Source organism: Vulpes lagopus, chromosome 18 (genome assembly GCF_018345385.1).
Source record: "Vulpes lagopus strain Blue_001 chromosome 18, ASM1834538v1, whole genome shotgun sequence".
NCBI classification, from domain to species: Eukaryota; Metazoa; Chordata; class Mammalia; order Carnivora; family Canidae; genus Vulpes; species Vulpes lagopus.
Genome location: NC_054841.1, coordinates 42,015,265 through 42,042,732, shown reverse-complemented (window position 1 = coordinate 42,042,732; position 27,468 = coordinate 42,015,265). Strand labels below are relative to the sequence as shown.

Below are 27,468 nucleotides of genomic sequence, written 5' to 3'. Positions count from 1 at the left end.
TTATTCACCTTTATATTCACCCACACCAAGTTTTCCAATCTTTCCTCTTGAACTAGTATTTACATTCCATGTCTAGTTGCTCTAGAATTGTGTTGTGATCTACTTCTTTCTTCACAGCTGGATTATCTGTCCCATATCTTAGACTTTCTTTGTGACTCCTTCATGCATTTCATCATATTGGGCATAAGGCAACCATATAAATCTACTAAGCAACTGTTAGGAGATAGCCAGATTTCCCTCTGTCTCCCTAAGGGTACTTGGGATTAGATATGGGTGTCAGAGCTAGTTGGAGAGGCCACAATAATGAGAGCTTGTCTGCTGCTTAGGGCCTGGCAGATGAGGAAGCTGAAGATTAGAGAATCTAAACAAATTATTTAAGTTCTTCCCAAATACAAGAATCTGAAGGAAAGGAGGACTATCACTTATCCTATGATAAAGCTGTGTTTGGTGGCTAAAAATGTATAAAGATGGATTAGTACCACAACAATAGCACAAAAAAGGGGAAAAGAAACAAAGCTATACTGGAGCACAGTTTTTGTATGCTTTTGAATTTAAGTTGGTATTAATATGTATAAGCTATTTATTGTTTAAGTTACTTATTGTAATCCCCAGTCATCCACCAAGAAAATAACTAAAAAGTATATAGTAAAATAAACAAGGTAATTAATAATGGTGCACTAAAAATATTTAACACCAAAAGGTTATTATGAAAGAATAGAAGATAAAAGTTTATATGACATATAGAAAGCACATAGTAAAATGGCAAGTGTAAATTTCTTTTAAGTATTACGTTAAATGTAAATGGATTGGAAACTTCAATCAGAAGACAGATTTACAGAATGAATGAAAAAACCCCAACTATATGGTATTTATAAGATAAACACTTTAGATTCAAGTACATAAATAGGTTAAAGTAAAAAGATGTGAAAAGATATACTATAAAAACAGTAACCAAAGGAGAGGAAGACTTACTATGCATATACTACATATAATTGATTTTAACCAAAATTGTTACTATGGACAAAGAATGACATTTTGTGGTGATAAAAGGATTAATGCATCAAAAACACGGATAGATTTAGGTATATATGCATATAGCAACAAAGTCCCCAAACTCACACACAAAAATGACAAATCAAAGGGAGGAATAGATAATGCAGCAATCACAGTTGGATGCTTCAATAGCCCTTTTTTCAATAATATGTAGAATAAGTATGAAGACCAAAAAGTAAACTGAACAAAACCAAAAAACAACTAAACTTAAGATATATTCATATAATATTCTACTCAACTACAGCAGAATGCATAGTCTTCTCAAGTAACACATGGAACATTCTTCAAGATAGATCATATGTTAGGCCACAAATCAAACTTCAATAAATTTCAAAGTAATAAAATAACACAAAGTATGTTATCTGATCGCAATCTCCAATTATATATATATATATTTTTTAATCTCTAATTATATTAAAAATCAATAATAGATGAAAAAATTCAAAATTTGGAAAACAACATACTCCTAAATAATTAATGGGTCAAAGAAGAAATTACACTGACTATTCCAAAATATTTTTATATGAATGAAAACAAAAACACAGAATTTAAAAACTCTTGGGGTGCAGTTAAAGCAGTACTTAGAGGGAGATCCATAGCTGTAAGTGCCCATTGTGAAAGAAGAAAGACCTCAAATTAATAACCAAACTGGAAAAAGAAGAGCAAACTAAATCCAACAAAGCAGGATAGAATTTAGAAGATTCAAGTAGGAATAAATGAAATGAAAAATACAAAAATAATAGAGAAAATCAACAAAACCAAAAGTTATTCTTTGCAAAATTTGAGAAAATTGGCAAAACTCAAAGAATATTGACCAAGAAAAAGACTCAAATGAATAAAACCAGTGATGAAGGAGGAGACATCACTACCAGCCTACAGAAATAAAAAATAATTAAGGGAATTCTATGAATAACTGTATGTCAACAAATTAGATGTTAGTGAAATAGACAAATTCCCAGAAAGACATAAATGTCTAAAATTTATTCAGAAGTAATAGAAAGTTCAAATAGATCTACAATAAATAAAGAGATTAGATTAATATTTTTCAAACTTCCTGTAAAATAAAACCAGGTCCAAGTAGTTTCACTAGTGAGTTCTACCAAATGTTTTACAGAACTTATACCAATTCTTCAGAAACTCTTCCAAAAAATGGAAGATGAAGGAACACTTCCCAAACTCATTCATCAAGGTTAATATTACCCTCATATGAGAACTAGACAAAGATATTATAAGAAAACTACAGACCACTATCCTTTACAAATATCAGCCCCTAAATCCTCATCAAAACACTAGCAAGCAGAATCTAGCAACATATACAAAGGATTATATACCATGACCAAGTGAGATTTATCCTAGGATGCAAGGTTGTTTTAACAACTGAAAATCAGTTAATATAATAACAATATCACTAGAGTAAAGGACAAAAACCACATGATCATCTCAATAAATGCTCTTTTTAAAAAAGATTGAGATGATCATTAAACAAATTCAATACTCTTTTATGTTAAAACATTCAAAAAACTAAAAATGAAAGGGAATTTCCTCAATATGATAAAATGTATCTATGAAAACAAAAAGCTAATATCATAATTTAACCCTGAAAGGCTGAATGCTTTCCTCTTATGAGACAAGCTTGTCTACTCCTGCCACTTATATTCAACAGTGTACTGGTGGTTCCAGTTAGGACAATCAGGCAAGAAATAGAAATAAAGCCATCCAGATTGGAAAGGAAGAAAAAAAAAATCATCTGTTTCCAGGGGAAATAATCTTATACATAGAAATTTCTGAGATATCCACAAAAAACCTATTCAAATTAACAAATAGGTTCAGCGTGATTGCAAGATATAAAATTAACATACAAAAATCAATTATATTTCTATATGCTAGCAATGAGCAATCCAAGAACAGAATTAAGAAAAAAAATTCATTTACACTAACATCAAGTAAGTAAAATACTTGAGAATAAATTCAACAAAATAAGTATAAGACTTGTACACTGAAAAGTACAAAACATCATTGAAAGAAATTAAAGAAGTTATAAATAAATAGAAAGACATCTCATGTTCATGGACTTTAAAATGGTAATGCTTCTCATTTTTGCTGATCCTAAAATTCTTATGGAAATGCAAAGGACCCCAAGAAGCCGAAGAAATCTCCAGAAAGAACAAGTTGGAAGACTCACACTTTCCCATTTCAAAACTTAAAACAAAGCTACAGTAATCAAAACAGCCTGGTATTGGTTTAAGGAGAGACATATAGTTCAATGGTATAAAGTTGAGAGCCCAGAAATAATTTACAGTAATTTGTGGTTAATTGATTTTAACCTTGGTGCTATGAAAATTCAATGGGAAAAAAATAATCTTTTCAACAAGTCATGTTTGCAAACTGAGTAGCTACACAAAAAGAATGAATTTGGAACCGTATCTCACACCACATAAAAATTTTAACTCATTATTTATAGCCCTACATGTAAGAAGTGAAGCTCTGCAAATCTTAGAATAAAACTTAGGAGTAAATATTCATGACTTTAGGCTAGGAAATGACTTCTTAGATGTTAACCAAAAGTACAAAGGACAAAAATTTCCCCCCAAATCAGACTTCATTAAAATTAACAATGTTTGTGCTTCAAGGAAAATCATTAAGAAAATGCAAAGACAACCCACAGAATGAGATATTTTCAAATCATACCTAAGATAAAGTACTCATACAAAAATATGTTAAGAAACAAAGCCAAATAACTCAATTTAAAAATAGGCAAAAAATTTGGATAGTTATTTCTCCAAAAAAAGATACATAAATGACCAATAAACACATGAAAACTTGTTCAGCATCATTAGTCATCAGGGAAACATAAATCAAAACCACAATGAGATATCACTTCATACCCACTAGAAAAAACAAAATTAAAACCAAAAATTATAAAAACCAATAAGTGTTGGTGACAAAATGTGAAAGAATTTGAACCCCTGTACATTGCTTGTGTATAGAAAATGACCCAGCCACTTTGGAAAACACTTTGGCAGTTACCCAAAATGTTAAACACAGATTTTCATTTGATCCAGGAATTCTAAACCTAGGTATATATCCAATAGAAATGAAAACACATGCCTACACAAAGACATGCACACAAATTTTCTTAGCAATATTATTCACAATAGATAAAAACTAGGAACAACCCAAATGTCCATTAACTGATGGATAAACAAAATGTGGTATGTAGATACAATGGAATATTATTTGGGAACAAAAAGGAAGGAAGCATTGTTATGTGCTACAACACGGATGACACTTAAAAACTAAAGGCTACATGAAAGAAGCCAGAGAAAAAAAGGCCACATATTGTATCATTTCCTTTATATGAAATGTCCAGATCAAACACATAGAAATACAAACTAAATTAGTGCGCACATTAGGGCTAAGAGGAGGCAGCAATACAGAGTGATTGATAATGGTACAGGGTTCCTTTTTGGGAGATCAAAATGTTTTAAAAGTAGACTATGGCAAGATATCACAACTTTTTGTATATATAAAAAATCACCAAATTATACATTTTGAAAGGGCAAATTTTATGATTTGTGAATTATGTCTCAATAAAAATGTTATTTAAAAAGTCCTGTGATGAATTGCCTTGTAAATGTCACTATATGAATAGATGAGAGTTTTCTTAAAGGATATATCCCAGGAACTCAATAATTTAATTAGAGACTATGAACATTAGCATTTTGATAAATATCTACCAAAAGTTTTCCTATCAAATTGTATAAGAACAACCAAAGTAAGAATAAAAATATCCATTGTCCAATACTTTTAACAACACTGGACATTTTAATTCTTCCTATTTAATAAACAAAATATGTCGTCTTATTTGGATTTCTTTAATTATTTTTAAAGTTTGAGTATCTTCTCCTATGTTTATCAAATATTTTAATTCCTTCTCTTTGAATTGACTGTTTGTATCTTTTATGCATTTTGCTATTGCTTGTCATAAGCCAGGTACTATGTTTTGTGCTGGAGAGACAAAGACAAATATGACATGGAAATAGCTCTCAATCCACTAGGGAAGGCCAATTTACATACAGCAGCATAGAAATGGTAGTCTGTGATGGAATGATTTAAAAGCATGAGTTCTGGGGTGCCTTGGTTTAAATTCTCACTCTTCCGCTCAACATGCCCTTGATGGCATGTTATTTCACCTTTCTGGGCCTCAATTTACTCACTTATAAATTAGGAGTGTCCCTTTCTCATGTTGTCCTGAGAATTAAGAGAGACAATGCATGGAAAGTTCTTGGAATAATGCCTCGAATGTAGTGGGCACTCAGTAAGTGTTAGCAAGTATTTTTTTATTGTTTGAGTACAGTGTGCTACAACACAGCTACGCACAAGGTGCCATTAGAACCCAAAGAAGAGATTATTTTAGTAAGAAGGATATCTGGAGAGTGTTTCATGAAATTCCTGGAGGAAGGGAAGATGTTCAGACAAATGGAATATTTCTCATTTTTATTAAAGCACATATTTTCCTAATGTTTCATTTTGAAGAGTGCAGTTATTTTTAAAACATAAAAGCAAGTTCTTTGACAGTCTTCTCATCAAGAGATGAAGTACATGATCCCAACTCTTGAATCTGGGGAATGTGACTGCTTTGATCAAAAGCAATGTGGGAGCCTGGGTGGCTCAGGGGTTGAGCATCTGACTTTGGCTCAGGGTATGATCCTGGGGTCGGGGGACGGAGTCCAGCATCGGGCTCCCTGCAAGGATCCTTCTTCTCCCTCTGCCTATGTCTCTGCCTCTCTCTCTCTCTCTCTATGTCATGAATAAATAAAATAAAATCTTTGAAAAAAAAAAAGGATGGGGTGAAAATGATGCCATGTGACTTTTGAGGCTGGGTCATAAGAGGCCATGTGACTTCTGCCTTGCTCTCCAGAACACTTTCTCTTAAAGTCCTGATCTGCCATTTAAGAAGTTCAACTACTCCTGGGCTGCCATGCTATGAGGAAGCCCAAAGCAACTTTGGGAACTTTGTAGAGTGCTTTGGTTGACAATCTTGGATGAATCAAGTCTCCAAGACACCCCATTTTGGGTGCTAAATATGTAAATGAGGAAGCTCTGGATGATCCCAGATTCTAGTCATTCTAGTCATCCTTCAGCCACTAAATCTTCCCAAATGAATTCCTATGTGGAATATCAACAAGCTATCTCCACCATGCCCTGCCTGAATTTCTGATCCCAATTCCATGAACATAATAAAATGGTTGTTGCTTAGTACTACTAAATTTTAGGTTGGTTTGTTACTCAACAATAGATAACAAAAAACAAACAGCTGGCTAAAAAGTGTTTTGTTTCCTCAGCATTCAGGACTGTACAAACTTGAAACTCTACACTATTAGTTTTGTCTGTTAATTGGTGATACCAGCCTGGAACAGCTCCATTAGGGTCCCTCAAGTCACCTTCCTGGCACAGTGGGGAGGGGGTCTTGGGGCCAGAGCAGCAGATACTGGATGAACTTCAAGGGCACAGCAAACTTGTCTAGGAGTCTGGTGTGTGAATGAAAATCTTACAGAATGCTGCAGCTTTTGTGATTTAGTTCCTCTTCATAAAAATCACATTCTCAAAAAAAAAAAAAAATCACATTCTCCAGGGCAAATTAAACATAAATACTTCACGTGCATTTTCCAGGCTCAGTGATTCTTGGATGTTTTCTTCTACTTAATCCCACTGATATACTCAGGGTAATGTCAAGATTTAACTTCAATAGTGAAGGTGGGTGGAGGATGGAAAAAGAAAGAAAATAGAAGTGTGCTGACCTTTTGCTTTCCAAAGACTTGTGGCTCTGATCACTGTCAGATGGTATGAACTTGGAGTTTTATTTTCTATTGTGGAGGGCATGATAAATATATGAATTTGTCTAGAATTCTCAATGCTACAAAGGACTTTGGGGTTATTATCAAATACCAGTGAGCTTTGGAGGGTCATTGTTCTGGCTTTGTTTTACTGATTTTTAGAAATTAAATTTGAATGAAGGCAAAAGGAAAATTCTTCTTTACAATGGAATTCCAAATAATAAATGTAGAAAATTGGATTCTACCCTTTAGGAATAACTGTGGTTGGCAAGCATCACCGATGATACTAAACTTACTGGGTGAAATATAAAAATAAACAAAGAGAGAGTACCAGTGGAGAAAACTGACAGACATGATCTTAAAGAAGTGATCAAGGTAGCTTCACCAGAGATGAAATGTATCAAAGTGATGTGCCTCAAGATATGATGCACCAAGGAGACAACATCACTTATGTGATTGCATATCCTGGATTGAATCCCAGATCAGTAAAAAGGACATTAGTGGGAAAAATTTCAGTAAAGTCCATAGATTAATTAGTAATATTATATCAATTATTTTCCTGGCTTTGGTAATTGTGTTAATGGTTATATAAGCTGTTAGTTTGGGGAATGCTGGATAAAGAGCATTCAGTAACTCTGTGAGCCATGTTTTTAAATTAATCTTTTTTGTGGTAAAATGCACATAATATAAATTTATCCATTTCACCATCTTAAGTGTACAGTTCAGCGGCTTTAGGTACATTCACATTGTTGTGCAACCATCACCACTGTCTATCTCCAGAACTTTTTCTACCTTGTAAAACTGAAATTCTATGTGCAATAAACAATAACTCCTTATTGTATCCTCCCTGCAGCCCCTAGTTATCATTGTTTTATTTTCTGTCTCTGTGGAATTCAATTATGCTAGATACCTCGTGTAAGTGGAATTAGGAAGTATTTGTGTTTTTGTGACTGGCTTATTTCACTCAGCACAATATTGTCCAGGTTCACTCCTGTGTGGCATGTGTCAGGATTTGCTTCCTTTTTTAAGGCTGAATATGCCTTTAATGTATGTTGAATATTGATGAATAGTCCGGTTGCTTCCACCTTTTGGCCACTGTGAATCATGCCGCTATGAACATGGGTGTACATGTGCTAGTTTTGCAAATTGGTCTAAGTCAAAAGTTGCATCCAATTTGAAATTTTAAAAATGTAAAAATATTTTAAAAATTAAATTTGAATGTCCTTAGGAGGACATTTAAGTCAGAGGCCCCACCATATCCTATTGTCATATACTGAGGTCATTTGAATGCTTATGTTACCTGAAGGCAATTGGATTGCACCCTGGCTTGGCTTAACAGCTTCTAAAATGAGAAAAGATTCTGGCTCAGCATGGGGCAGGGCTCTTGCAGTTGAGAAGGAGCTCTAGTCAGAAATTCAGGGTCTCCTGACTGGAAATCAGCACCTTTCCCATCATGCTGCTTCCACTGCAGCCTTGGTCTATGCCCCAGCCACCTTTGCAACCATGGCTATGAATCCAAGAGACTGTAGGCTGGAATTTCTAATGAAGACAAGTGTGACTTTAGGACAGCCTAGTTGGTGAGTGACATTCCCTCGGCTATGGACTTGAGACCCACAACCTGGGATTCTAGGTTAAAGATGGAGCTAACAGGTCTCATGGAGCTGAAATTGGAAAGTGGCAATAAAAAGTAAACTGACCGATCACAGACCTAACAGAAGATTAGTCTGCCGGCATTTGCTATTTTTTGGTGTCCTTTTGCTTCTTGCTTTTGGGTTTTAGCGCCAAGATCTGCTGTCCTCTGAGCATCTAAAAAGGGCTATCTGAGGATATCAGTGTGCAAGCCATGAGGCCACCACAAGTAGAGAAAGACAAATGCTGTGTAACTTACAGTAGTATAAAGTTGTTGCCTACACAGACCTTGATGATGTAAAGCTCATGCATTCCCCCATTTTTCCAGTAGAATGCTTATCTTATAAATAGAAAAGACATGTTAGCAATAGTCTTAGGACCCCAAACACTCACCTGAGTGTTTTTTTTAAAGATTTTATTTATTTATTCATGAGACACACACACACACACACACACACAGAGGCAGAGACACAGGCAGAGGGAGAAGCAGGCCCCATGCAGGGAGCCCGACATGGGACTCGATCCCGGGACTCCAGGATCACACCCTGGGCTGAAGGCAGTGCTAAACCGCTGAGCCACCAAGGCTGCCCCTCACCTGAGTGTTCCAGTAAGAAACCTCTCATATACATTAGGACTTAGTGTAGTATATTTTCAAATGTTTTCTTCACTTATACACACACACACACACACACACACACACACACACTCTTTTTATACCATCACCTTTTTTTCTTAAGGCAAAATATGCTTGGCTCCAGAAAGAAGGAGAAAAACAAGTGAAAGAAGAATTCACAGCAAATTGTCAGCTTGAAAGTTCAGGCTAGGTGACAGTATAATAACGTTGCTAACTCAGACTTGCAGAGTTTTAAAAAATTCTCATTATGCCTCAAAGTTTTATGGATCCCAGCAACACTTCCTATTGCCTTTCCTCTTTCCCTCTTGCTTCCTTCCCTGCTAACCATTGCTCCAAGCAAAGCTTTTCTCTGAACCCACATATTCCCATTCCTCAATGGGAGGGAACCTCAGGGAGCTGGCAGTCAATTATGAACCAATCAAAAGGCATGTGAAATCCTCACAGAGTCCACTGCCTGCTTCCTTTGGACCAGAGTTTTTTCCACTTATACAATCCATGGATGTTCCAGGAGAGCTGTAAGCCTGGCCTCCACCCCAAATTTTGTGCTTCTATGTATTTGCTTGTTCTCAGAAGTGCCCACAGCTTCTTAGAGATTCTCGAGTGGGTCCAGAGCCTCCAGTCAGTGAATACTGTCTAGTTTAGGCATATTATATTATTTGCCTACTTTTTTTTGCATTTCTTCATTGTACTGATTTTCATGATGCTCAGTCAGGCTAAGTTGGGAGTCTAGTTTGGTAGAACATTTGATGTCTTACAATTTTGTTATCAAGAAGAGCTGCTATCAAAAGGTTTAAGGAATAAAAACTGGGAAGCAATATATCAAGGACTGAAACCAACTCAGCTGATAATTGCTTATCAATTCATTTTGGGAACTTCATTTTATAGACAGATCTAGCCTCTGCCTTATGCTGACATTTCCTTGAGACCATTCTTGATTTCTCTGTGTATTGAATACTTGGTCTCATGGGAATGCAGTTATCTCTGTGAGGGCTAACTCCCTAAACCATGGCTAGCCAAATGCCGTGTTTCAGATTTGCTGAGGAATGGGAGTTTCTGGGGCCAGAAAGGAAGAGAAGAGTAGTAAGAGAGGCAAAAAAGGAGAGAGCAAAGGCCTAGATCTGCCTGTATTGCAATCATGCCTGAACAATCTCTTGTATGTAGGTTGTAAATGCTCACTTGCAACTTTCTCTCAACCAAAAGCTCTTCTCTTCAAAGTCTGGACCTAGGATCATACTTCTAAGCTATTTAAATCCTCTCATTTCTTCCTGTTTTACTTTGGAAAGAGAGATGGACAAAAAGTGGATCTGGAGAACAACAGGTAAAGACCACCTTTGTTCTGCAAAAGATTCTTCCTTCGTCTCATGCCTCCCTACAACCACTGTTAGCTGCCTCTGCTGGCAGGCTCTCAGGTGATTCACAAAGAAGCTCAAAGAATATGATCAGTGGCCAAGGATTGGAGAGACAGGCAAACCTGTGGAGGGAGGCTGCCATTCCGATGGCTGAGGGGCTCCGGGGGTCCTTATTAAAGTTCTTTAGCATTGCAGGAAACTTCTCAGTCACTTAGGGTTCGGTCATGTATCACCATGATAATATGTGTTACAAAGCACCACAAATCTTAGTAGCTTAAACAGCAACCGTCTATTTGGCTCCCAATTTCCTGGGTCAACAGTTTAGGCTCATTGAGTGGTAGTTCAGGTCTTGACTGGGCTATTTCACGCACATGTAGTCAATTGTAGTTTGTGTAGTTGGCTCTGCTTCTAAGTACTGATTGGCTGTTAGCGGGGCACCTCAGTTCTCCTACACCCAGTTTCTCATCTTCCAGAAGCCTTGCCCAGGCTTGTTCTGATGGATGAGCAGAGTTCCAAAGGTAAGTACAACAGTACAAAAAACTCAATAGGAATGTGTAAGGCCTTTGGAGTCCCAGGCTTAGAACTGGAACACCAGCACTTTTACCATACTCTTTTGGCCAAAACAAGTCAGAAGCTAGCCCACCATCAAAATATGATTTAAAAATTCCAGCACAAATATAGGAAGGCCAATAATTGGGCCATCAATAAAATCAATGTCCCATACTCAGAACACACCAGAAGGCCCACCCTGAAGATGCTTCATGAACCAGTTAATGTTTTGGGACATTCCAACAGCCATCTCTGCTAGAAGGCAAGGCATGAATGCCAAGAGTTTTGAATCTGTGAGACGGGATAATTGACACACACAGGGAGTCATCTTCAAACCGCAAAACAGGATGTTGCCAGTCCCCAGCAGAAAACAGCTCAAAGAAAAGATCCATTTGTAAATTCACCTTGCCACCTATGCCAGGATCTTCAAAAACATTACCTTATTTTCTGATTGAAGCAGTCCTGTAAGGTGGGTGTTATTATTTCTATTTTAAGTATGAGGAGACAGAGGTGCAGAGAAGTTCATTTAAACCCAGGTCTGGCTGACTTTGAAGCCCATGCTCTTTCTCCTATTTTTCACTCTCCCTCAAATTCTTATCAAGTCAAAGGACTTGTCTTTAGGCCAAGGAGAGGATGGATTCTGCACGTTACTGATACCTGCCCAGAGACCATTACTGGTTTACCTGGATTGTTTGCAAGGTAAGCTGATCTCAACAAGAATTCTGAGGCTTATGAACAAATAGATAAATTGGAATGTCATCTTTAGGGCAAAGGAAAGGAAAAGCATATTTTCCAGCATGATTTTATTTCTTAATCAAAACAACAAAAGAGTCAATTCCTTTAACCTGATACACTGATTAAATATGTATTCCCATCATGAAATAGAAAAAACTTTTTTTAAAGCAGGCTTCTGTATCAGTTATGAAGTCATAACCACCATCCAGGGTAAAGGTAAGGATTGACAGCCTGAGATAATGAGGGAACAGACCATACTCCTCAGGCTCACATTGGACTACACCCCCTCCATGGGTTGGACAGGAACCAACCAATTTCCACAATACAGAGAGGGGGTGCCTTTTATTCAAACATTTTCTGGAGAACACCCTCCATTTACTAGTCCATTCGTTTTTGTTTTTTTTTTTTACTAGCCCATTCTTAAACCAGGAACCCTGAGCATTTTTTGATCCATACTTTTCAGATTAGACCTTTACATTTTCATTTTTACACTTGTGATTTACTATCAAAGGCTGGTAGTGCCTAATAACTCTAAGTGCTCTGATCATCTGTCTTATCTTGTTCTCATTGTCAGCCAACTGAATATCCTCAGTCAGTCCCAACAGAGCAATTTCAACCTGTAGCCAAGTGGTCTGTGCACATTTTACAGTAAGGACACTTCTTCCCTATGGGAAGATTCATACACAAGGCTGGTTTTGTATGGAATATTAGGGATCAGAAGAATCTTAAGCTTAAAAAAAATCAAATTACAGACACATTGCCTAAATCTTCATCTTTTAAAATTATCCTGGTGTGCCAAAAGAACACTCTCCCTGGAGACAGTCTTGGGGACAACTGTAAGCTCCATGAGGACAATCCTTGTTTTGCTTCCAAGTATCTGGTATACAGTATGTGTTCATAAATATTTGTTGAATGAATTAAAAAATCAGGAAGTTCTAGATTGAGGTTGGGAGGAGTTGTTAAGTAGCTGCATCCCTCAATGTAGGTGACTATCTCTGGGTATGGCATTCTTTGGGCACTAGTAAAACGTTTAATGCTTTTATAAGCAAGCAGGAAATACAAGTATTTGAGACAATAAGGAGCAGTGAGGCTTATAGTAAATTAGGGAGTACATGCCTTCCTTAGGACAAAAAGATTGAAAGAACTATGGTGGCCAAAGAAAATCCATTTTATGAGTCAATGAGTGATTCATATTGTACCTTGTATCCCTGAACAGTCTAGAACTCTAGTAAGTCTTGGCAAAAGGTACAGCTTAAGAGGGTTCGAACTCATAGAAACTTGTGAGATTGAACTGAGATAGGAATACCCTCAGGTGTTCTAGCAGGTAAAAAATCCAGTTGATTACAGACATGACTGAGACTATCTGTTATTTTTGTCTGTAGTTGGGCACAAGCTCTCTGCAACAGTTATGGCAAACAAGAGAGATTAATCTCTCCAGAGCATCAGCTCCTTGCAGCTATCTCAAAATGACAAAGAAGAAGGGGTGAAAAGTGGTCACCTGAGTTGCAAATTCACTTGATGGTTTCCTCACAAGCAAGCTGTTTTTTTTTCAAAACCTGGAATAACCCAGAAGAAGGCTGCACTTGGCCAAGTCAATATTAGATGTGATTTCTTAATGAAGTTCACTGGTGCCACATTAAATTCCACATCGATAATAAGGCTGGAGAAAAGGAATTCATGTTTGACATACATTAGTTTGTGTATCTGAGAGCGGTCTCAGTCTCACTGGGATAAAGCTGCAGAGAGCACAGAAAAGGTTGTGAAGAAAGAAAGGAGGTTTATAGGGAAGAAAGATGATTGTATTTTCAAGGAGTAAATAGCTATAAAAATGATGCTGCATCGTCTTCACTGCTGCAGAAAGACCCTCACAATATATTGCTTTTGGAAAAACGAAACAGTGTGTGCAGGTAAAATTACTACTTAGAAAGATGTTCGGCTAATATCCACTTAAATGTTAATAACAGGTGGCAAAATTTGGGATGATTAAAATTTTATTTGGTTTTCCTCTTTATTATTTTCTACAATGACCTTTGTAAACTCTTAAAATTGACACATATAATAAAGGTAATTTCATTTGTAAAATAAAAGCAACTGTACTTCATAGTATCCCAGCATTTTCATATGGAAATGGCACAATAAAGTACCTAGCACCTGGTTTGTGGTTGTAAGAGGTTGTAAGGCACCTGAATTCCTCTTAGGGAGTGAATTGTCTTTATCTGGAAGAATCCTATGATGATTGGTAGGGTCCTGAGGCCATGGGTGCCTAGGGAACAAAAAGATCTGCTCTGCCTGAGAAGAATTTGTCTTCATCCATGAGAGGAAGGAATGATAAGGAAACCAAGGGACAGGAAAAAGAAAGGAGAGACAAGCCAGTTAGAGGTATGAGGGCTGGCATGACACTGGGCAAAGGGGCCACTGGTCAAATCCCAATGGCGAGATGACCAAAAGATGTCTCAAAACATGCCTGGTGCTTACTTTAAAGTCGTTTATATTTTGCAACATAAATCCCCTCTTTGAATCCCTGACATCTTTAGTAAAAATACATTATAGTTACAAATGTCTTGGGTGAGTGGTTAGGGCCAGGTAGGTGTGGGAAAATCAAGGCTGAGGCTGAATTTCACACCTGTTAGCATAATGAAGAATAAAGATTGCATGTGTGGGATGAAGACATAATTTGTTAACTAGAAAGTTTTACTGGGAGCAAAAAATGGATCCAGAAGTGAAATGGGATCTAGCTTCCACCCTTAGAATTTACAGGAATGTTGATAAGAGCTTAGGACTTCTATAGGTCACATAATTATGGGGTGGGGCTTGAGTGAATCTTATCTAGATACTAATGTCCAGGCATTTCTAGTGGACATCTGGATTATATAGATAAGAAAAGTGAGTTTCAGAAAGTTAAACAACTGATCAGGGTCATATTGCTTTATAGTGGCAGAGATTGGATTAAACCTCTTGGTAATTGAGAAAATTAAACTCTCTCAGTTTTGTAGAAGGAGAGATTTGAATGTTAGTTTTGAGTTAATATATGTCTTTTGGGGTAATTTCTTAGTTTTGAGATAATTTCAAACTCACAGAAAAGTTCCAGGAATAGGGCAAAAAGAATGTTCATAGAACTTTTACCCAGAGTCCTCCATCATTAACATTTACTGTGTTTTCTTTATCATTTTTCTACATATACATATTAATTTTGTTGAATTTCCTGAGTGTAATTTGTAGACATTATTTGTTTCCTAAGAACAAGGCAGTACAAGTATCATAATCAGAAAACTAACACTGATATATTATTTTCTAGTTTGCAGACATCATTTATAGCTGCCAATTGTCTTAATATTTGTGGTTAAGAAAAAAATCTGACCCAAAGTTCAATCCAGGATCGCTTGGTGTGTGTAGCTTCCAATTCTCTTAACCTGGAAATATTTCTTAGATTGCCTGTCTTTGTCTTTCATGACCTTTTGATGAGTACAGGCCAATTATTTTGTATAATGCCATTCAGTTGGGAATTGTACAATGTCTTTTTTTTTTTTTTTAGATTTTATTTATTTATTTGAGAGAGAGAGAAAGAGCATGAGCTGGGGGAGGGTCAAAGAGAGAGAGGGAGTAGATTCCCCGCAGAGCATAGAGCCCAAGGTGGGCCATGCAGGACCCTGAAATCATGACCTGAGTGGAAGTCAGAGACTTAACTGACTGAGCCACCCAGGTGCCCCTGTCCAATGTTTTCTTATTATTAGATTGAAGTTATGCATTTTGGCAGGGATATCACACACATCATAGTGTGTGGTCTTGATGCAAGGTATACAGTCTTTTAAATGCAATTACTTTAAGTTCAGATGAACTATTCTGATCTCACTCACATAATAGTGAATTTACAGACTGAGCCCAAGATACATTTCTGGGCACATTCAGTGCTACTTGCTCACATATTTCTGAACATCCAAGTGTAAGGGTACTGAATAAGTTAAAAACAAAGCCTATACTGACAATGAGAAAGTAGACTTTGAAATAAAAGCATTACCATTTCCATTAGCACCCCCCCCCCAATGAAGTACTTAGATATAAATCTAACAAAACACGTGCAGGATATGTTTAGGAAGACTCAAAACTCTGATCAATGACATTAAGGAAGTAAATAAATGGAGAGATAGTCCACGTTCCTAGGTAGCAAGACTTAATATTGTTACGATGTAAGTTTTTGATCTATAGATTCAATTCAATCTCAATGAAAATCCCAGTAATTTGTTTTGTGGATATTGACAAATTGATTCCTAAGGTTATATATAGAAGCAAGAAACCTGCAATTGGCAACGCAATATTGAATGAGAGAACAAAGTTGGAGGACTGACAGACACTATCTGACTTCAAGATTTACTATAAAGCTACATTAATTGAAGCAGTATGGAATTCGTGGAAGAATAGACTAATTGATCAATAAGACAGAATAGAGAGCCCAGAAATAGGCCTGCATAGATATAGTCAACTGGTCTTTGACAGAGGAACAAAGGTGTTACAATACAATAAAGATAGTTTCTTTAACAACCGATGCTGGAATGACTGAACATCCACATGTAAAATAAATAAAATAAAATAAAATAAAATCTAGTCACAGGCCTTACATCCTTCACAAAAATTAACTCAAAATGGATCATAGACCTGAATGTAAACTACAAAACTATAAAACTCCTAGAAAATAGCATAGCATAAAATCTAGATTACCTGAAGGCTTTTTAGATAATATACCATCTATGAAAGAAATAATTGATAAGCTGGACTTCATTAAAATTAACTCCTGCTTTATAAAAAGACAATATTAAGAGCATTAGAAGACAAGCCACAGGCTAGGAGAAGATATTTGCAAAAGACACATAAAGGACCATTATCCAAAATAAACAAAGAACGCTTAAAATTCAACAATCCAGAATACAAACAACCCAGCTAAAAGATTGGCCAAAGATCTTAACAGATACCTCACCAGTGAAGACATGCCAATGAAGGCAAATAAGCATATGAAAAGAGTCCACATCATGTATCATAAGGAATTGCAAATTAAAACAATAATAAGATAGCACTACATATTTATCAGAATGGCCAAAATCTGGAACACTGACAACACCAAGTGTTGGTGGGAAGATGGAGCAACAGGAACTCTCTTCACTGCTGGTGGGAATGCAAGATAATACAGCCACTTTGAAAGACAGTTTGGCAGCTTGCTATAAAACTAAACATACGCTTACCATGCATTTGAGTAATGGCACTCTTTGGTATTTACTCAAAGAAGGTGAAAACTCAGGTTTACACAAAAAGCTGCACATGTATGTTTATGGCACCTTTCTTCATAATTGCTAATACTTGGAAGCAACCAAAATGTCCCTTGGTAGATGAATGGGTAAACTGTGCGACACCCAGATAATGGGATATTATTCAGTGCTAAAAAAGAAAAAGGAGCTATCAAGCCATAAAAAGACATGGAGGAAACTTAAGTGCATATTATGAAGTGAAAGAAGCTGATCTGAAAAGGCTACACACTGTATGATTCCAATTCTCTGATATTCTTGAAAAGGCAAAACTATGCAGACAATAAGACAGTGTTTTCCATGAGGAGGCAAGTGAATGAACAGAGAACAGATGATTTGGGGGGCAGTCAAAATAGTTTGCATGATAGTATAATGAGGGATATATGTCATTGTACTGTTTCTCAAACCAATAGAATTTACAGCACAAGGAGTAAGCCCTAAGGTAAACTGAATTTCAGTGATTATGATGTGTCAGTGTAGGTTCATCCTTGGTAAAAAAAAAAAAAAAAAAAAAAAAATTACCATTCTGGTGAGTGCTGTTGATGACAAAGGAGGATATGCATGTGGAGGGGGGCAAGGTATATAAGAAATCTTTGTACATCTTAATTTTGTTTTAAACTTAAAATATCTTCAAAAAAGGTAGTCTTAAGTCTCTCTTTTTATTTAGTCTTCTTGCTAGGAAGCAACATGTTGGGAATGGAATATAAAGTATGTGGCTTTTATTTTTTTATTTTCAATTATTACTTTTATTTCTTTTCATCATTTTTTTAAATCTTGGAGAGCATTTAAATCTTGGTTGGGCAGTGAAGAGAATAGGGATAAGGAGTTGGACATTTTGAATAAACAAGATGATGCCAAACTATAAAAGAATCTAATCACTGAAAGCACTGAGTAAGAAGCTATTCCATTCTTAGCAGAAAGGCATATGGAGGCACAGAAAGTGATATGCTATCTTATAAAAATCAATCAATGAGAAACAGTGCAAGACAATTTCATACGGAAGGCAAACAAGCCACATTATTTAGATGAATAAAGTAAATATGATTTCACTAGAGGAGTGGAAGTCTTGACAGCTTCTTTGAACAGCTGCCGTTCATGCAGCAGAGAAGCCTGCCTAATTGTTTATATGTATCTTCAGCTCCTCTGTCAACAGGAGGAGGCCTGTGGAGTAAGGATATAATTTCTTTGTATAACCAGATGTGACAGAGAATGTTATTCAGCCTCAGCTTATCAGGGCATGTTATAAGTTTAGCCTGGTCTGAGAAGGTCCTTTGTGTATAGAATAACAGTTTTCCACATCCCCAACTTATAAAATAGGTATTTGTTAAAGCTGGTTGGAGTCATCAGATCAGGTGAAGTCTTATAGACTGGAGTGGAGAACTTATAACATGCTTTCGTTTCCACATAAATCTAAATATATCACCTTTCTGTCTGTAGAATCCATCCCTTTCAATGTGCTTATCTCTGTAGGACTCCATAAAAACCTGTTAATAAAATATGAGTGTATGGATGGGTGTTCCTTTGGAATTAGCTGTTTCCGAGAGAGGAATTAGCTATTTGAGGGGAGGTTGGATGTGAGAGTGGAGACACTGACCTCAAGTCATAGCACTCAGGATACCTTGCACATTTCTAAGCCACTCCTGAGCATTTGTCTCCATGGACAGCACTCAACTCTCTCCTGTAATTCTAGGAGCCATTCTTCCCTACTACCAGGAGTGCAGTAGTGCAAAACAGCTTGCATTGTACATGATTGTTTGCTATATTGAGCAAACAGTCTACAGTGGGATTCAAATTATGATTTACTCCCAAGAACTAAACAACTAATTTATATCAAGTTTAAAACGATAACCAGGTGATGAGACAGGTAGAGTACCTGATTCTCAGCCTCACTCACAATTTCTTTCCAGCCTCAGACAAAATTTCCATACACTATTTCAGAAATGAAAATTTAAGAACATGCACTATTCCTTTGGCATATCAGGGAATAATCTACCTGTCAGATCTGCTGGGATGACAGTGATACACTACTGTCCTGGCTTTCCTTTTTAGCTCCCAAGCTAGAAGGTCTGCTTTAGATTCACGTATATATATGTCAAGGAAAGAAGTATGATGTATTTAATCATTTTGTTTTTAGCTGGAATAAATTTCATGGACAGAACTGGCTGCCTCTATCAGCCATTTATTGTGGCTTCAAAGACTTTAGTATTAAGACTTTAGTATTCTTGAGGTCATCAGCCAATGGCAATGGAATCAAAGATATGTAACTTGACTCCCTAGTAGCATCATCTGTTAAAAGGGTTGGTGCTACCTGCTTCCAGGGCATGAATGATTCCATAGGACAGAGGAACCAGGGCCCCTCCAACTCACTGTTAGCTCAACTTGTTTTCCTTGGCTTTCCTGTATATGGCAGTCTGCTATACTTTCCAAGTATTCTTCAGTGCTCCCTTCCACCTATCGACAAAAGCTAAACTCCCCTGTATGGTGTGAGTGACCCCTCATAAACTGACCCCACTCCACTTCTTTGGCTTCTTCCTCAGTCTCTCTCAGCATCTAGCCAGACAAAACTACTAGCAATCCTTCCACAATCCTGGTGTGTTCTGTTGCATATCCTATGCCCTCCTCTATAAACCCTCTTTCTTTTGCCTGTTGAAATTATGTTTTCAATGCAAGTTCATTTCAACTTGACATTGTCTACCTTGCGAAGACTTCCTTTCTGTTGACAGTCATTGCCTCATGGGTAATATGTCATCAATCTATATCACAAAACATATTGCCAGTTGTTTACAAAGAGCACTCTACTCCTCCGATTTCTTGAAGTCAGAACCTATATTCTACCTAACTGATGCCCTCTGTGTGGCAGATGGTGTTGATGCCTAACCTTCATTCCTATGGCCTGTCCTGGACATCACCTGTAGACAGTACCTATATATGCCAGATTCCCCACATATCTCTACCTCTGGAAGCATGCTTTGTTTGCCTGGGGAAGGCAGAAGTGCTGAAGGTTTGATGTCCATCAGGTACAACCTTCAACCAAGAAAGTATGGGGCTTGTTGGTTTAATTTCCCAGCTTCCTCACTTGATGGAACAACTCAGAGATGTCATCACTCATAGAAATTCCAGTAGTAGAACATTGCAATAATAGTTTGTATTATGTTTCTGCCTCTCTGCATCAATTCCCTTGGTTAGTTCCCTCCCACACTGACTCTGAGCTTGGCCGTGTGTACTGGCTTTGGCCAATGGGACTTAGTAAATGACACAAACAAAGGCTTTAAAGTGCACCTGGGTGGCTCAGTGGTTGAGCGTCTGTCTTTGGCTCAGGTCATGATACCAGTGTCCCGGGACCAAGTCCTGCATCAGGCACCCCGCAAGGAGTCTGCTCCTCCCTCTGCCTATGTCTCTGGCTCTCTGTGTGTCTCTCATGAATAAATAAATAAAATCTTAAAAAAAAGACTTTAAAAGTGTTTGCACATTGGGGCTTGATCTCCTCTCCATATCTTGCAAGCTTTCTTAGGCCAGTGGGATTGAATACCAGTTGCCTACTTGCTCCCAAATCCATGTCTCAGTGTCTGACATTCTACTTGCTTATTCAATGTACTAAGTACATGTTTGTTGAATGAACTGGATATATGACTGGGGCTCCTATTACTTTCTTTCTTTGTCCATTGGTTTCAAACTCCCATAATTTTTCCTTGGCTCTTTCATCATTTCTAGTTAACGGACAAGATGGTTGGTTTTGGTTTCAGCTGCTGGGTTTAAATTTTGTTTTATGCCAAGCCTCATTGAAGACACAACCCTCCAAAGTTCCCTTTGGCACTGATTCCACTCTTCTTCTCCCCCAAGATGGTGCTGCTCCTTGGTTTCGAGAGACCAACAGTGGCTTGTTTCCTACCCTTCTTCCCATGTCTTAGGCTCTGTAAGGTCTCTCTTGGTTTGACAATCCCTAGAAATACAGTCAGCAGGAACTGACTAGAATTGGCTCTTGGATGTCAACTACCTTGTGTTTGAACTTCCATTACCTTTGAAGAGAACTGAGAGCTTCCTCATGTAATTGTTTTTTTCCCCCTCACAGAAGAAGAGAACAAGCTAAGGACAAGGAAGGATAGAATTTGTGGATCACCTTATTCTGTCACTGGTTTCTTAATTTCCCATCAAGTCACAAAATTTTAGGCTATTAATGGTAATTAAGTGAAGCCATTTAACACAGGCACAAATTAGGATATTCATGTAACCTTTCCTAAAGTGCTTGGTCTTCCAGATTGCAGCATTACGTAACACATCAGCCTGTCATTTAATGAGCATCTGATGATAATGGAAGCTTTTAGGTTTTTTTTCCTCATCATTTATTTTTATAATTATTGAGTTTTCTTACTAAATGTACAGTGCTATGATAGTCACTAAAGGGGCAGTCAAACAAACATAATTCCTATTCCATATTTCACCAAGGGTAAATCCAATAGGTGGTTGTTGGTATAGAATCAATCTTTGAATCTATGAGCAACTTTGTTTGGAAAACTGAAATTCATAAACTTTTATAGGTAAAATGGTGAAAAGCAAGTCAGGAGGACCTGCAAAGAATTGGTGTCAGACCAAGTTAGTATGTGTAGCTACTGACTCATAGGAATCTCACACAGTCAGGTTTTCCATCTCATCCAACATGAAAGACAATGGTTCCAGTCTCTGAACCTCAGCCAATAAACAACAAAGTTAAAATGCTCATTGTCAGTACTTAAGAACATAAACATGATATTTTTTTTGAACATGATATCCTTTTTCTCATGTAAAATGAGATGTTAAACTAATGCCTAAGATTCCTTCCTGTAATTTCGTAATTGTAGATATTATTTGTAAAAATTTAAATAACTCTGGGTAAACCAGAGTTTAGAATAATTAGGCTGGCACAACACAATTTTTTGATGGGATGGCAATTTCCAAGTGGTCTGACTAGTGTTTAGAAACTATTATCTATATACAGCACCAAAACAACATAAGTTTAAATCACCACAATACTTTTCCTCTTTCCCACTACAACTCTTGAAAGGATTGTTTTGATACCTCTATTTCATCATATTTACTGCCATTCTTCACAATTTGGCTTCCTTTCTATAGCAGACATGACCACTTCCCTGCTTAGATCCCTTTGGGCCTTAGCATTTAGTGCATGACAGCCTCTGCATCTCTTCATCTGAGTTTTCTCTGGTTGGCCAAATTCTGCTCTGTTGAATTTGTGCCAGATTAAAGTGCTGGGAGGCTTAATGCCCCCCAGGACTAATTATCAATCATGAACAATGTCTGATTGTAGCATATAAATAAAATACCCCAGCTCCTTCACACCTCAGGCAGGACAACTCTGGGGCTTGTATTCTATACCAGCTCTTAGAGATCCCCCTTAAGCCCCCATTATCCACAGTGACAACTTGTTCTATAATGCACCCTTCAGTCTTGCTTTCCCTTCTCTGTTTCAATCCCCCCACTCCCCTGCCAGTATTTTCTAGACTCATTCCTTAAATAAGCAACTTGCATTTAAACTCTTACCCCAGGGACCACTCCTTGGGACCCAAACTGACACATGTGGCCTCTTCCACTGTACTAAGGTGGCTTCTCCAATTTTAACAAGGATTTCATCTCTAAAGCCAGTGGTATTGCTTGCCCTGTTCTTTCTTTCATGACCTTGATCTCCCTTCCTTTCACAGCTTTGGATTCTCCTTCCACATCTCAGTCCAGGCTCTGTCTCCTCTCCTGGCTCCTCTTTTCCCTTCACATCAAAAGTTCTCCAAGATCTTGTCCGAGGACCTCTTCTCTCCTTTTTCTTTTAACACATTTCCTTGGCAATTCTATCCACTGCTGTGGCATGATGGAAGTGTATGTGGATAGATGCTTGTGCATTTGATGTTCAGTTCCTTGAACACTCTCACCTCTTTTAGACTTCGGTAACTAATTTCCGTGGGTGTTTCCATTATCTGGAAGTGCATAGGACTCAGAGCCTGGAGCTTCAATATCCCAGTCACTAACCACAGCTTTCGATCTTTCGGTTCTCTCACTATTAATCCTAATTTACCTTCTCTTCTAGTTTATTGATGTTCCATTTTTTGAAAACTCCACTTCTCTCTTTCCCAACTCTACTATTCCCATTTGAGTGCTGTTTAAGAAAATGCCTCACTTGGTGCTACTATAAATCCATTCTCTTCCACTTGGCCCCTCAGTACTGCCCAGAAGTAATCATTTGTCCTTTGTTAGCATCCCCTCCCTTCCCATTAATAGAGTGTAAAATGTTATTTCCCTTGAAGCCCCCACTGCATTACCCCTTCTCTCACTGGAAGTGCTGACTTTGCCTCCTTCACATTTGAAATAATTGTGACTCCTTAGTGGGTATTCTCCCCATATTCTTCTCTGTGACCTACACACTGAACTTCATCTGCCCATTCCTCTCTTTTAGCTCAGAGAGAGATTTCCCTTCTCCTGCTCAGGGTAATCCTTTCACTTTTTCAAAAAAACCTAGCTAATCAAAGGATGAAGAAAAATGAAGAATTTGGGAGTTTAAAAGTTCTGGTGAAAGGATTTGTGATGAAATCAAACAATTTTAATGTAGAATAAATACAAGCAATACTGCAAATCATGGTTATGTTCAGAAGGTAAATATTTATTTGTAACTTGATGCAAAAATAATGATGCATCTAATGAACATTACAGTGTGGGAATAGAGGACTCAATAGGAAGTGTTGGGAAGCTAATATCCCCACTTTACTAAGCATGGACTTCACCAGATTCACTAATGTTGAAATATGTAATGAAATAATTAAACATGCCATTAAATATATATTATCTATCTTCCATTTATATGTAAAATAATCACAAACGCCTCACTCAATACTATCACAATAATTTTTTTTTTAGTTTTAGAGAGACTTATTATGAAACATCTCTGTGACTAATTTGTCTGAAGCTTAACAATGTCATCATTTTTTTCAGTCCTTTTCATTCTGTTAAATTCTGTAATAAATTAATAGTGTAAAATTTAAAATAATGTGAACAATAATAATTTCAGTCCTAAAAATAATTTATCTAACTTCCTTTCTTCTCTTTCTATATATTCTTACAGAAATATCTGCAATAAAATTTACCAAGTGCTGGTAATGGTTATTTCTGAGTAATGAGATTTGAGGTAATAAAAAAACAAAAACAAAACCGTTCTTCCAGTGTTTTTTTTAAAATACTACTTGATATTTTTAAAATAAGAATGTGTAATTTTGACAAAAATAATTTAATTATTATATTTTTTGTATGCTTAGGGATTTTTATGTCAGCTTATTAATTTGATGATTCCCACTCATGGCACTCACAAGGGCTGCAATGCCTAAGAATACTGTGGCTTTTACTGAGACATTCTCCATCCCCCCAGTCAAAGAATTGTTTGCTTGTTTGTTTAAATCTCAAGAGGAAAGATGCTCAATTATCTAAGAAATCTGATAGCAACATAAATTAGATCATTCATTCAATAACTACTCATTGTAGGCTTAGTTTATCAGGCATCACATTTACACAGAAAGCAAGACTGCCAATGTTTTTATCCTCAGCTACTATTAAAACAGTGAAAGTCAAGTATCCCAAGTCAAAACAATTTTTTTCTAATGCCATTACTACACTTGGCACAAGTTTTAAATCTGAGTTGTTATCATCCTGTTCTTGATGTCTCCATATAAATGGTTCTCTATGTCTCTCATCTCTCTTTGAACTCTTTCTACTTCAATACAAAGTGAGTATTAAGTGAATCTATCTAGGAAAATTCTGAAGAATTAGATGTTCATGAGTCAGTGTCAAATTTAAAGTTATAAATAAAAAGCAACCCTAGGGTCCTACGGTTTTCATGTTATTGTCCACTTTTCAATGGAGAAACTATCAACATCCTGTAACATTGTTGAGTCTATTTCATTTGTGTCAGAAAATTAAGAGTTTGTGTCCACGTTTGACTTTCAGTCTAAGAGTTTGCTATATTCAATTATTCTCATCAGAGGAGCTCAGTACATCACAACATTCTCCAAAAAGTCATGGTCAAATTGTTTTAGAGACAAAAACAATTTGTCAAGAGAGTTTATTGCTTTATATATATATATACCTCATGTAGAAGCCATTCACTAATATGGAACCATGGAAATTTAGAGTAGAAGTGTTCATTCAAATGTAATTACTTGATTCCCTGATGATTAGTGGAATTTAGTCAGTTAATAGACTTGAACTATGATACACTGTACATGCATACATATATATGTGTATACATATATAATGTATAGAAGATGAAACTAAAACTTCTGCTTTTGAACTGTCCTGTGATTATTGAATCTCAAATAATAATCCACAAATTCAATTCAAGGTTTCTTTTGGAAATGATGAATCTGAGTTTAAATGTAGACTGAAGCCACTTCTCTAGTGGGTGGAAAAAGTGTGAACTTCAGGTTTCATGTTTTATTTTTAAAACCTGACTTCTTTGAGCAGTTACAGCCAAATATATAATTATTGCAAACTTAACTATAGCATCACTCCCTGAAGTGCTATAACATTATGATCTACAGCGAATAAGATCCTTTGAAAGAGACATTGAATTTTAGATATTCATTCATTTGAGAAAAAGAGGTGTAATTTTTCTCCTTCTTTTGTATTTTGATCAAGTTTTAACTGCAGGTCTTATTTTTTTCTGCTCAAAGAGCTAATCTATTCTATTACCAATAGTTTCTAAGTTGGAATTTTAGGGAAACACAGGAGTCTGCCAGTCATTGACTTGCTGCTTGCTACCTCTTATATTTTCTAGCTAAATTGCTGCCCATAAATAAGTGGATGCTACAGAGGTAATTTTTTGAAAACTAGTTCTTCAAGTGCCTTTTCTCTGAGCTAATGGCCAGTCACCTTGTAATTCAAGTTTATTTATCAGTCAAGAAGCATATAATGAGAACCTATTATGAGTAGGGCATATTGGTTGCCAGTGGGACAAAGAGTGTTTAATGGATTTTATATTCTTCCTGGAGAAGAAAAATCACAAAGACCTGAAAAATTGGCTTACATTATGAGATGAAAATATAGGAGCTTTCATAAGCCTTTTAAAAATTGTTGTTCTTGTGATCTGGTTTGTTTTGGTTGTAAGGATTAGAGAGTCACTCCAGCAACTTAAGAAAAGGGATATTTATCAACGGCATATTGGTTTGGATAATGATGGTTGTTCTAAAGATAAAGTATCAAACCTCAGCGCCATAAGGTAATCGCAGTTCAATTTCTCACTCATAAAGTTCTTCTAAATCAAGAATCAGGGACATGGGGTCCTTTTATCTTGCAACTCCACCATCTTTGGCATTTAGCTTCCAAAGTTACTGTTCTCAATCACATCAAGCCTCAAAAGAGAAAAGAAAGCAGAGAATCAACCTGTGGGGAGCTTTTATGCATCAAGCAAGGAAGAAGTGCACATCACTTCTGCTAACATTACATTGGCTGGAATCATCACATGGTCATGCTTATCTGCAAGGCTGGCTGGGAAATGTGGTCTTGCTGTGGCCCACAGAGAAGAGGAAAATAGTTTGGTGATTAGCTTTGACCTTCTGTCACAGATGTCTTTTGCTGGGAAATAGAACTGGAAAGTTATTAGGAACTCAGTTAAGATTTCTGCATCTCCCATGACCTGGATAGGCTCTTTCATGGCGACTAGACCTCATTCTCCTTTCTATAGCAACTAGTGAATCAAATTTTCTAAGGAAGCCAGTATGATTGGTTGAGATAATTACTATGGTCTATAATGAATTAAATTCATTATGAGTTATTTGAGCCAGGCCCTCTCATGGACCATGACCAAATCATGGATGGATTCCCATTGGGCTGAGTATTTATTTCTCACTTGATCAGTTACCACTTCTGAGAAAGTACAACTTACAACTGCCTTCTTGAGTAAAAAAAACTGTAGCTGGGCCATCACCTTATTATTATTATTACTAGTAGTAGTAATAGGGTTTTTTATTCTATGCACTTGATACTGAGTCCAGAACCTTACATGCACTATATTATTTATTTTCCACAACCACCATATTTTATTAACCATTTCAAATAAACATGTGCCTCTGAGAGATTTCAACAAAAGTTTCCAGTAGTGTCTAATTCTAAAACCCATCACTTTTTACCTTTGAATGTGGCTCCTGGCTTTCTTCAGTCACAAGAGGGGCACTGGATATAGTAAGTGCCGTGACAAATGTGACTGGTACCAAGAAAAAGGAAAAGATTAAATGCAGTGGAAGTCCCAAAGAGCTAGAGAATGTTCTTATCTAAGTCAATCAGAGAAGGCTTGAGGGGTGAACTTGGACTTGACTAGGGCATACTGCATTCAGTTGGGGTCCAAAGGGAATTCATGGCATTCATGTTCG

General features: G+C 36.8%; 1 protein-coding gene across 1 annotated transcript in view; it reads right to left on the bottom strand.

Annotated features, from left to right (window-relative positions):
* Positions 1 to 27,468, bottom strand: part of PCSK2 (proprotein convertase subtilisin/kexin type 2) — a 249,775-nt gene that overhangs the window by 215,690 nt on the left and 6,617 nt on the right. The gene's annotated exons all lie outside the window — the stretch shown is intronic.